The sequence below is a fragment of the Myotis nattereri genome (genome assembly GCF_964212035.1).
Source record: "Myotis nattereri genome assembly, chromosome: 11".
In the NCBI taxonomy this organism is placed as follows: domain Eukaryota; kingdom Metazoa; phylum Chordata; class Mammalia; order Chiroptera; family Vespertilionidae; genus Myotis; species Myotis nattereri.
In genome coordinates this window covers 65,607,654-65,621,000 of record NC_138086.1, presented here as the reverse complement: position 1 = coordinate 65,621,000, position 13,347 = coordinate 65,607,654, and the positions used below count along the sequence as shown (strand labels likewise).

Genomic DNA, 13,347 nt, shown 5'->3' with positions numbered 1-13,347 from the left:
CACTGTGTCAACAGGGACACGTCAACTGGAGCCCTCTGACCTTGGGATAACTGTGCTGTCCTTCCCAGGTAAAGGAAGATGTGCTTTCTAAGACCAGTATGACCACAACCAATGGGATTTCACATTACAATCAATAGGGTAGTCAATTGAATGGGGTGATTTATATAATTCAGAAAATTAAAATAACTTTTCTATTATTTTAGCAAGCAAATAAGTACAGAAACCAAACAGCAGGGTTAAAGTTAAACTATAGTTTCTACCTGAGATGATTGCTACCATACTTCATTAGCAATACTTATATCAGTCAAAATAGACTTAAACAAAAGCTATAATAAGAGGCAAAGAGAGACCCAGCAATTCCACTTCTGGATGTTTATAAAACAAAACAAAACCCAAAACACTTATTAGAAAGACATATGCATCATTATGCTCACTGAAGCTATTGTATTTACAATAGCCAATATATGGAAGCAGCCTAAGTGTCCACGAAGAGACAAATGGATAAAGAAGAGACAGTACATATATACGAAAGAATAAAATCTTGCCATCTGTAACAATGGAAAAGATTAATGTCATAAAATATTACTTATATGTTGAGTTTAAACAAAATATAAATGAACAATAAAACAGAGAGAAATTCATAGATACAGAGAACATTTTGATAGCTGCCAAATGGAATGGGTTTGGAAGATGGGTGAAAAACGGGAAGGGATTAAGATGTGCAAATTTTCAGTTATAAAAACCATCCTGGGGGTATAGAGTGCAGCATAAGGAATATAGTCAATAATATAATAACTGTATGGTGTCAGATGGGTACTGGACTTATCAGAGTGATCACTTTGTAAGTTAAATAAAAGTCTAATCACTAGCTTATATACCTGAAACTAACATAATATTGAATGTCAACTGTAACTGGAAAAAAAAATTATTTTAAAAAAGTCAAATTTTCTTCTTATTTGGAAAAATTCAAAATAGTTCTCTATTAATAGCAATATTAAATAACAAATTTAAAAAATTACTAATATCATTAAAAACCTAAATATTTATTTCATATTATTAAAAGTAAATAATATTTTTATAACTAGAGGATTATATATAATGATAAAAATAAGCACCAGTTCAGGCAAGTTTTTAGGAATGTAGTTGATTAACAAAAAATAATTAAAACTGAAAATACTATATTGATACTTTACATTCCTCAAAAAACTATGCATAAATAAATCAGTAGATGAGTAAACGCATAAATGAAGGAGTAGGGAACAGCAAGATTTGTTGAAGAGATTGACTGTAAAGCCAGACAGATTTAGTTTGAATTCTAACACTGCCAGTTATTAGAAAAGACATTTTTCACAAAAACTTCAGTCTGAGAGCACAAGATAATTATAAAATCATAAATATAATACTATTTCTAATATGTCCATGAGTATCTCTAGGCAAACTTTTTGGACATTCACATGCTTTACTTTGAATACAACTTACTGAAATGCTGGGGAGGAAGATACAAATCCTGGAAGTTGGTATTTCTTCCCAGCTTTACCCTAAATAATCCTTATTTATTCAAATTCAATCACACTTTTTTCCCACTGTAGTTTATTTTATCCACTACCTTCCTAGATAGGACAGAAAACTAAGGGAAGAAGACTAACGCTAATCCTTTAGTCTTTGTTGGGGGAGGTCATTGAAAAGACGGGACTGCCAGTTGGCCTACCAGCTTGACTGGGTCAATGAGAGGCTCGCCTCCTCCCCGTCTTTGGAATGTGCATTCTTTTTACTTGCCTTCCCCTGTTCCCAGAAACTGTCCCCAAGGATACTGCCAAGAGATAAAAATGTGGTGTTGATACCCTCTGGATCAGAGGTCCTCAAACTTTTTAAACAGGGGCCAGTTCACTGTCCCTCAGACATTCCACACATGTGCACTGCGGCCTGGGACCAGTCGGCTGCTAAGCAGGACAGGCAGCGGTGGCAAAAACAACCGGCGGGCCGGATAAATGTTTTCGGCGGGCCGCATGTGGCCCGTGGGCCGTAGTTTGAGGACCGCTGATCTGGATGGTGAAAGTGACTAGTAACCAACCAATTCTGGCCTCTCTATAAACATTTAAGATCTGGTGGATGGGTGCGGAAAACTACTCATCTTGCAGCCACCCAATAGAAGCCTCATAGGTAAGTTCTCTTGCTCTTTAAAACTGCCATCTACCAATCTGGAATGGTTTGTCTCTTTTTTTGGTCTCTCCCTGCCCTCCACATATGGGGGCAGCTTCAGATTATACCCAAGAAGCTCCTCAGGAGTTTGCAAAACAACAGTCTTCCAGCTCATTTATCTTTTATTTTTTTTTATTTATTTTTTTAAATATATTTATTGATTTTTCCCAGAGAGGGAGAGGGATAGAGAGTTAAAAACATCGATGAAAGAGAAACATTGATCCAGCTGCCTCCTGCACACCTCCTACTGGGGATGTGCTCGCAACCAAGGTACATGCCCTTGACCAAAATCGAACCTGGGATCTTTCAGTCCGCAGGCCGATGCTCTATCCACTGAGCCAAAAACAGTTAGGGCTCATTTATCTCTTAAAAAACATTGCACCGAATGTTTTAAAAAGGCAAAATACTTCTTTATGAAAGTCAATCTAATGAATAATCAATAAATATGTAAGAATTTGGTTAATGAAGGGAAAGATATAGTATTACCTAGGTATTTTTCACAAACTCAGAAACTCTTCCTGATTTTCCCATGCCTGCATCCCAAAGTCCAGTTTCTTGTGTAATACTCACCTCAAAAGATACATAGGTCCGGCAAGGAATTGTATAGGCCCCAGTTCATTGTGTGCTTCCCCACTATTTTCCATAAACATGACTGAATGCTGTTATGAAAAGAGAAAATGTGCTGGGATTACTTTTAGATATGTTAACGTAAAAAAACCATTGAAACCTGTAAAGAATTTTTGTGAGTTTATCTGAGCCAAACTGTCGACATATGCCAGGAAGCAGAACCTCAACGAATTGAGACAATGCTCCGGAGAATGGCAGGGTTACATTGGTATTTATACATTGCAATCAAAGGAGTAACATAGGTGGGTTACATGAAATTCATTGGTGACAGATTTAAGGAGGTGGGATTAAGCGAAGCAGGGGAAACCTCTAGGATAGGTTAAAAAGTAAAATGATGGACACATACTTCGGTGGGTGCAGGAACAATTAACATGATAAATGAAAGAATCTGTGGCATCTGTCCAGGCCCAGCACACCTGGCTGTGCCCCAGGGGCTCCAGATACAGGGAAGTCACAAGTTACCCAGACATCCCAAGGACATATTATCTTAGATGCAAAAAGACAAATAGGCTCAGTTACGGCAAAGGTTGACCTTATCAGTGAAGATATCGATTTAGGGCGGAACTGCCCACCATAACTGCTTTTAGTGAAAGTTTAATTTCAGAACATCCTTTGTGGTAATTTCAGGTCTCTGAGTCTGCTAGGCTGCCATGCAGGCCTACCCTGAGCTTGTCAGGTCAGCGTGTGGCCCCTTTCGTCCACAGATATTTATTGAATAATAAAATACATCTATATTAGCAATGGAATTTTAGGATCATTCATTTCGGTTCCATTAGCATGAGAACATATGCCTTAAAATTATGCAGATGTCCTAACAAGGAACAGGGATTTGCATTGCCTGATGCCTGCTTTAGAAATCCTTGGTATAAGAATTAGTCTGTTTTCAATATAATGCATAACTCTAAAAATAAATTAGTTTGTTGGACTAGTAACATGTTAATTTTCAATATCCATGGTGAGCAGTATATATATTATTTTAAAATTCACATCAAATAGTTTGTTTAAGATGGAAAAACAAGCACAATGATTTTTTTCCCCTCCCCCTATTTATTTGTTTTCAGACCCGGACCCTCCCCCACTCCTTGGTCAGTAGCACGTCTGGAATAAATGGTCTCAGTTGTCCAGAGCCTGCATCTGTGTCCTTCGTGGGGGTGGGTCCCCTGGCCTCAACCTGTGCCAATACATGAAAGATATTGAAATTTAAATAACATGAGTCTCCTAGACTAGGAAGCTGCAATCACTATGCCAATTCCATAGAAATAAGCAGCCATTTATCTCTCTGCTCTTCTGAATGTGAATAGTAACAGCTTTGATTGGACTTGATTTGGAATAGTAGTATATGAGGTGTGGTAGACAGAATTCCTTGATGGTCCACAGTCCTGCTCCTAATACACACACCTGATATAATTCTCTGCTCTTGAGTGTATATGGTAATTGTCACTCCAACATTCAGGTTATATTGCAAAATTGAAGGAAGTCAATTAGGTGGGAGCCTTTAAAAGCGGACAGAGATTTGAAGTGTGAGAAATGGGTTTGTTTGTTTTTGAGAAGTAAGGTGCTGTGTTGTGAGGGTTAAGTATAGCTAGGACCTGAGGGTAAACTCTAGGATCTCAGACAATCTCTGGCAAACAGCAAGCCAGGATTCAGGAAATATAGCTCTAGGACCACACAAATCTTACTTTATCCATTAGATGAGGTTAGAAGACTCCATATCTCAAACAAGAATGTAGTGTGGCAGAAACTGTGCTTTCAAGCATCTGAGAAGAGAATTTAGCCACTTCAAGCCCAGTCTGTGTCAGACAGAAGTGAGAGATAATAAATGGATTTTTCATTAGGCTTCTAAGTTTGTAGTGATATGTTATGAAGTAACTAGAGGCCTGGTGCACAAAAATTTGTGCACTGGGGGTAGGGTGGGGAGGGGGGTCCCTCAGCCCGGCCTGTGCCCTCTCGCAGTCTGGGACCCCTTGGGAGATAACGACCTGCTGGCTTAGGCCTGCTCCCGGGTGGCAGAGGGCAGGCCCAATCCCTAGGTGCAGCCCCTGGTCGGCTCAGAGCAGGGCTGACAGGGGAGTTGGGGCGCCGCCCCTGTCATGCACAGAGCAGGGCGGAACAAGAGGTTGCGATGCCACCCCCAGTCACGCTCAGGGTAGGGCTGATTGGGGGGTTGGGGCACCGCGCCCTGTCACACTCAAGGCAAGGTCGATGGGGAGGTTGCTGCGCCACCCCCTGTCACGCACAGAGCAGGGCCAATCAGGGGGGTTGGGACTCCATACCCTGTCACGCACAGAGCAGGGTCGATCAGGGGGTTGGGGCACCGCACCCTGTCACACACAGAGCAGGGCCGAGCAGGGGGTTGGGGCACCACACTCTGTCACACACAGAGCTGCAGGGCAATCAGGGGGTTGGGGAGTTCCCCCCTATCAGGCACAGAGCAGGGCTGATCAGGGGGTTGGGGTGCCTTCCCCTGTCACGAACAGAGCAGGGTGGATAGGGAGATGGTGGCCCCGCCCCTGTCACAGAGCCGCAGGGTGATCAGGGGGTTTGGGGGCTGCCCCCTTTCACGCTGATCCCGGTGCTGGGAGGAATATTACCCTTTTACTATATAGGATAGAGGCCTGGTGCATGGGTAGGTGCTGGCTGGTTTGCCCTGAAGGGTCTCCTGGATCAGGGTGGGGGTCCCCACTGGGGTGTCTGGCCAGCCTGGATGAGGGGATGATGGCTGTTTGCAGCTGGTCACACACCCTTCAGGGTGAGGGTCCCCACTGGGGTGCCTGGCCAATCTGGGTGAGGGGCTGAAGGCTGTTTTCAGGCTGGCGGATGACTGAAGCTCCCAACCGCTCCTTTTTTTCTGTTTTCTTTTTATTCTGGGCCAGCTTTAGCTCTGAGGCTTGGCTCCAGCTCTTAGGCTTCGGCTGCTAAAAGAAGGTATCTGGTTTGTTTGGGTTCTATAATTGAAACACTGTTTCAACTCCAGCTCTGAGATCCCGGCTGGCTGAAAGCAGGTTTCTGAAGTTTGTTTAGCTTCTATATTTGTAACAGTGTTTCAAACTGCAAGCTCAGAGGCCGGCAAGGCAGACAGGGAACATTGGAGTCCTCCATCACTGAAGCAAGCAAGCCTCATGTTCGCTTCAAGCTGCCTGGCTACCGGCTACCATCTTGGCTGGCAGTTAATTTGCATATTGCCCTGATTAGCCAATGGGAAGGGTAGCGGATGTACGGCTAATTACCATGTTTCTCTTTTATTAGATAGGATAGGAAACTAGTACGTTAATTATGGCTTTTTGTTTTTGCTATTTTTATAATTTGCTGTATAAAGGTAAATAATAGGAAAGTTTTTTTTTTAGGCTGTAGACATTCTATTCCCCACAGAAATTATTTCATGAAATTAAGGTTCAATATTAAATTTTAAGCATATTAGTTGAGGGTTAAAGCAATAAATGTGTTAAGCATATTTTATTTAAATAGGGAACAAGTGATCCTGATATGCTCTCCATGTACTGGGTACTTTTCTTAATGTGGGATATGGACGTGAATAAGACAGTGAAAATTCCCTGGCCTCCAGGAACTTACATTTTCATATGGCAGAAAGATACTAAAAATTTTAAAAATACCAAATACAGGGGTTGGCAAAAGTAGGTTTACAGTTGTAATATGCAAAACAGAGTTTATATTTGTATTATGACTTATTATTAATTTGTATTACTACTATTTATTATTTTTTCATCCAAACAACTGTAAACCTACTTTTTCCAACCCCTGCATGTGATAAAATCAGGTAGCATAATACAGGAAATAAAGTGAAGTTAGAACACAAAGTATGGGGAAAGATCGTTCTTTTCAATACAGTGGCCCCTAGAGAGAGAATGCCGGAAGCCGGTCCACCCTTGCTGCTTGACACAGTCGCTGCAGGGAAGAAACATCTGCACAGCTTATGTTTCAAGGGACCTGGCGTATATGACATATGTTCGCTCCCCTTCTTAGGCGCTATGTGTTTTAAACGGGACCACCTCCGCGAGAAAGGTTGTTTCCCCAGGTTAGGGATTAACAGGACTAAGGAAAAGAATAAATCAGTAAATCCCCCTAGTGTTACAGAAATACCATGTACTACTTATAAAGAACTTAGACTAAGACTGTTGGCAATAAATTTGGGACTTGTTGGGCCCACATCCCCAGGGGTCTGCCCACCAGGGAAAGCACCAAAGCCTATATCCCTGGAGACCCACCGACTCAGGGCAGTCCCAGGGAAGGCAAGCAGCGAGGCTGGGAGGACATAACCTTTACTGGGTAGGATAATCTCCTTTAGTCACTTCCTTGTAGCCTATCAGTAGAGCAGTAACCTTGGAATAGCCCCTGTAATGGAACACAGAGATTAACCTAGACAAGATTAAAATCAACAGAACTAGATAGAGACAGGATTTTTGGCAAAGGTCAGATAAGAAACAAGGAACTGTAGAACGTTACCCAAAACATACCATGATGTGATTATAGAGGTGTGCTTATAGGATCAAATAGTATAAATACAGATGTAACAGAACAATAAGAAGAGAACCAACTATGCTGATCATCTGAACACGGCCTCCGTGTCATTCCTTCCTTCTTCGCCGACTCTGTCCACACCTTTGGGAACCCCTGGACCTGCTTGGGCAGGACCCCAACATCTGGCGCCCAAATAGGGACCCTTAAGTAAGCCTCCCATTCCCCTAAGTAAGCCCCACTCTCGGGACGGATAGGACTCCACCGTAGGAAGAGGGTGGATAGTCTTCACCGACTCTGTCCACACCTTTGGGAACCCCTGGACCTGCTGGGGATGGACAAGAGAACATTTGAACAGAGAAGCTCAATGAAGAGTGGGAGCAGATCAGCACACAATTAAGAATGTTTGAAGTAGAGGGAATGGCCCATGGATTATATTTTTTAAGTTTTTCAATGCACACCATGTTACAAATCATTGAATTTATTTGGAGAATAAGAGTAACATTTTGGTAGACTGTAGAAAATTCTAATTTATAAAAATTGATTTTTCATTAAAGTTGTCATACAATATTATATTAGTTTCAGGTGTACAACTTAGTGATTCGTCATTTGAATACCTTACAAAGTGATCACCACAGTAAGTCTAGTAACCATCTGTCACTGTACAATAATATTATTGACTCTATTCCCTATGATGTACATTATATCCCCATTATTTATTTTAAAACTGGAAGTTAGCACTTTTTAATCCCCTCTCATTCTCTGCCCAATGCCCACCTCTTTCCCCTCTGGCAACTATCAGTTTATTCTCTTTATTAGCTTGTTTCTGTTTCATTTGGTATGTTCATTTGTTTCATTGTTTAGATTTCACATGTAAGTGAAATCCTATGGTATTAGTCTTTCTCTGTCCAACTTATTTCACTTAATATAATATAATAGTTTCATCTATGTTGTCACAAATGGCAAGATTTTATTTTTTTACAATGGAGTAATATATCACATCTTTATTATCCTTTCATCTATCAATGGGCACCTAGGTGCCTTCATATCTCAGCTATTATTAACAATGCTTCAATTAACATAGGGATACAAATACATATTTTCAAATTATTATTTTGTTTTCTTCAAATAAATACCCAGAAGTTAAATTTCTGAATTGTATGGTAGTGCTATTTTTAAGTTTTTGAGGAATCTCCATAGTATTTTCCATAGTGACTGCACTAATTTACAATCTCACAGAGCACAAGGGTTCCCTTTTCTCCACCTTGTCAACATTTGTGTAATTTGCTATTTTTTTATAATAGCCACTCTGACAGGTTTAAGGTGATATCTTGTGGTTTTGATTTGAATTTCCTAGTTGATTAATGATGTTGAGCATCTTTTCATGTGTCCCTTGGCCATCTGTATGTCTTCTTTGGAGAAATGTTTATTCAGGTCCTCTGCACATTTTTAATTTGGATTTTTTTTTTCATGTCGAGGTGTACAAATTCTTTATATATTTTGGATATATCATTTGCCAATATCTTCTCCCTTTTAGTAGGTTACCTTTTAATATTGTTGATGATTTCCTTCTCTGTGTAAAATCTGTTTAGCTTGATATAGTTCTATTTTTACTTTTTTTTGCCTTTGTCTGAGGAGATATACCAAAAAATAAATAAATAAATAAAGAAGAAAAGAAAAAGCTTGCTAAGACTGATGTGAAAGATTTTACTGCCTATGTTTTTTACTAAGAGTTTTATGGTCTCAGGTTTTATATTTAAGTATTTAATTAATCTTTAATTTATTTATGTGTATGGTGTAAGAAAGTGGTCTAGTTTCTTTTTTTTTTTTTTTGCATGTTATTGTCCAGTTTTCCCAGCAACAGTTATTGAAGAGACTGTCTTATCTCCATTGCATACCTCCATTGCCAGAGACTAATTGACCATATAAGTGTGGGTTTATTTCTGGGTCCTCTTTTCTGCTCCATTGACCTATGTATCTGTTTTTATGCCAGTACCATACTATTTTGGATACTTTATCTCTGTAGTATAGTTTGAAATCAGGGAGCATAATACCTCCAACTTCGTTTTTCTTTCTCAAGATTGCTTTGGTTATTTGGGATCTTTTGTGGTTGCACATAAATTTAGGGATTATTTTCTTCAATTCCATGAAAAAATGCCATTGGTATTTTAGTAGGGATTGCATTAAATCTGTAGATTGCTTTTGGTAGAATGGATATTTTAATAATGTTAACTTTTCCAATCCATGAACATAGTATATTCTTTTATTTATTTGTGTCTTCAATTTCTTTTATCAATGTCTTATAGTTTTTAGAGTACGGGTCTTCTTATCTCCTTAGTTAAATTTATTTATTTATTTAAAAATATATTTTATTGATTTTTTACAGAGAGGAAGGAAGAGGGATAGAGAGCTAGAAACATCAATGAGAGAGAAACATCGATCAGCTGCCTCCTGCACACCCCCACTGGGGATGCGCCTGCAACCAAGGTACATGCCCCTGACCGGAATCGAACCTGGGACCCTTCAGTCCGCAGGCCGACGCTCTAGCCACTGAGCCAAACCGGTGATGGCTAAATTTATTTTTAGATAGTTTATTCTTTTTGATGAAATTGTAAATGGGATTGTTTTCTTTTATTATTTTTCTGATAATTTATTTGTTTATAGGAGCACAACAGATTTTGAATATTTTTTGTATCCTGCAACTTTACTGAATTTACTTCTTAGTTCTAATAGTATGAATGTTTATAGTTTTCTACATATACTATCATGTCATCTGCAAATAATGTCAATTTTTCTTCTTCCTTTACCATTGGATATCATTATTATTATTACTGTCTGATTGCTGTGGCTAGGACTTGCCATACTATGTTTAATATGAATGGTGAGAGTGGCCATCCTTGTCTTGTTTCTGATCTTAATGAAAACAATTTCAGCATTGAGTATAACGTTAGTTGTGGGTTTTTCATGTAGGGCCTTGATTATATTGAGGCATGTTCCTTCTGTACTACTTTGTTGAGAGTTTTTATCATAAATGCATGTTAGATTTTATCAAATCCCTTTTCTGAACCTATTGAAATAAGCATATGATTTTTACCCTTCATTTCGTTTAGGTGGCACATCATGGTTGATATGTGGTTATTAAACAATCCTTTCATTGCTTGAATAAATACTTGATCAGAGTGTATAATGTTTTAATGTATTGCTGAATTTGGTTTGCTAATATTTTGTTGAGGATTTTTGCATCTATGTTCATCAGAGATATTAACCTGTAATTTTCTCTTTTTTGTAGTATCTTATCTGGTTTGGGCAGCAGGGTAATTCTGGCCTTGTACAATTGGTTTGGAAGGGTTCCCGCCTCTTTAATTTTCTGGAGTAGTTTGAGAAGGATATGTATTAATTCTTGCTTGGTGCTTGGTAGAATTCACCTGCAAAGCCTTCTGGACTTGAACTTCTGTTTTGGGGGAGTTTTTTGTTTTGTTGTTGTTGTTGTTGTTTGTTTGTTTGTTTTTACTGATTCAATTTTACTGATTCTAGTAATCCATATGTAGATTTCTTGAAGTAGGCCTGTATTGCTAAGAGGACCTCTTAGAGCTTTTGCTGTGTACCAAAGATTATAAATCACTGTGTTTGATGTTCATTTGCCTCAAGATATGTTTTGATTTTTCTATTGATTTTTCATTGACCCATTGACAGCTTAGTAGAGTGCTGTTTAACCTTCCCATTTATCTGTATTTTTAAAAAAATACCTTGTTCCATCCCTTTAGTTTGAGACTGTTCATTTAGTCCATTTTCATTTAAAGTAATTATGTATAGATCCCTACATGTTGCCATTTTATTAATTGTTTTTTGGTGGCCAGCTGGATGTGAAGCTGGAGTAGGCATGAGCCAAAGGGAGTCCTGGGGGCATGTAGCACCAGAGCCACTTTGGCAGGCCAGCTGAAGCTGGGATTGAAATAAGTGGGTCTGTGAGAAGGCCCAAGAAGAAGCTGTACCAGGGCCCTGAGCTAAAACTTGAATAGGTGCAAGCCATGCAGTGTCTCAAAGGCAGGCATTATTGGGGCCACCTTAGTAGACAGCTGGGGCTGTATTGAGAGCTGGCTCAGGCCACAATGTCTCCCAGGGTCAATGTCATTGGAGTCACCTTGGCAGGCTAGCTGGAACTGGAATTGGAGTAGGCTTAGACTGCAGGGAGTCCTGGGGACAAGCTGTACTGAGGGCCAGGTTGTAGCTAGAGTGGGCACAGGCCATGTGCAGTTCGGGGGTGGTGGGGGGAGGGAGGTTGCAGGCTGCATTACAACCACCTTGACAGGCCAGTTGGACCTGTAGCTGAAGTGGGCATGATCTGTTGGAAGTCCGAGAGATAAGTTACATGGGGGGTTGGGTGCTAGAGATGAAGCTGGAGTGGGTATGAGCCGTGAGGAGTCCTGGGGTAAGCCATGCCAGGGCCTAGACTAGAGCTATAGGTGAAGTGGAAGTAGATGGTGAGGAGTCCCAGGGTCAAGTTTCCAAGCTGGTATGATCATTGTGTACACTCTGTCAGCCTTGGCTGTGTGGCTAGAGTGCCTGGATTGTGCTCCTGCCTGGGTGATCAAGGGGTGGTGGGAGGGCAACAGATGGCAGTCTTCAGTGCCAGAAACTTTCTTTGCAGTCCACTCCCATTTGGCAGATGATTTAGAGTGTCAGTGGATTTCCTTTCGTATCATCTAGCTGCCCTTTAAACCATTGTTTTTCACTGTACTTCAGGGTGGGCAAGTTAGCTCCCAGGCCCTTTAGTGATTGCTCTCTCCTTCTCTACTTACCTATACTAGTACTTTGTAGGTAGAGGTAAGATGTGTTTACAGGGTCTTCTTAGGCCACCATCTTGGACAGAAGCCCTAAAAGTTCTAGATAGAAGAAATATTTGAAGCAGTGGGAAATACAAGGTGAGAATACAGGGACCATTTCATTGAACTATAGACTTTATGCAGGAATAGAAACAATAGTTGAGAGTGCCTTCAATAAGGGTAGAAGAAGCTTAAAATCCATATTTTAGGCAATGGGTATTATTAATGTTAATTTTACATAAATAAAGCAAAACATCCAATTTGCATTTCTTAAAAGGTTAGTCTGAAAGCACGGGGAGGACAAATGAGAGGAGTAATTCTGCATGCAGGAAAACCAGTTAGGAGACGATGGCGATAGTCAAGATAGTTGATAGTAAAAAACTGACTTAGGCAGACAGTGAAAATAAAACACAGGAGACAAATGGAAAATAAATGGTGAAGTAGAGTTGTTAGGATTGGAAGATAATTGGGTATATGGGGAACAGTTTTAGGCTGGGTAATAGGAAGTATGATGACATCATTTTACAGGTTGAGAACACAGACTTAAAGGTAGAGAAGGGGAAATGTGTGTTTAAGGCGGCTGGGTAGAGATGTCCACAGAAAGCTGACATGCAGTTGTATCACAATGAAGTCAATCACAACACTAAGAGCTCAAGACCTAGAGCCATGAAGAGCTGGGCCCAAATCTGGCTCTTTGGAACACTGGGACAGTGAAGTAAGTGACTTAACTTTACTAAGTCTCCATTTAAACTTGTAAAATTGTAAATATTGGTTATATCTACAGAGTTTTTAAAAAATTAAATGGATAATGCAGGCATTGGCATAGCTTTACTAGCATATAGAATTCTCAAAAATGCTAACTAAATTTGCTATTAAGATAGAATTTAGGGGTAAAATAGTTTTGGGGATTAGCTGTGCAAAAGTGCTAAATTAAGTCCACAGAAACTCGTACATTGCTATGGAAGAGAAGATAAAGAAAGAAAAGAGAAAGAATAGGCATAAACCTTAGTAGATTCTTACTAGAATGCAAACGGAGCAAGGAGAACCCATAACTGAACAGGGAGAGGATAGGCAAGAAAATGAGTGTCTGATCTTTACATGAAGAAGAAGAAGAAAAAAAGCAGAAGCAGAGGAATCATATGTGACAGATAATCTAAGGGCTGGAGGTCTTCATTCTAGAGCTTTCTAAGAATCTTGATTTACTGAGATTTGTCCAACTCAGTCT

At 39.9% G+C, this 13,347-nt stretch overlaps 1 protein-coding gene across 1 annotated transcript in view; it reads left to right on the top strand.

The window, feature by feature from the left end:
- Positions 1 to 13,347, top strand: part of CD36 (CD36 molecule (CD36 blood group)) — a 275,923-nt gene that overhangs the window by 172,882 nt on the left and 89,694 nt on the right. The window lies entirely within an intron of this gene.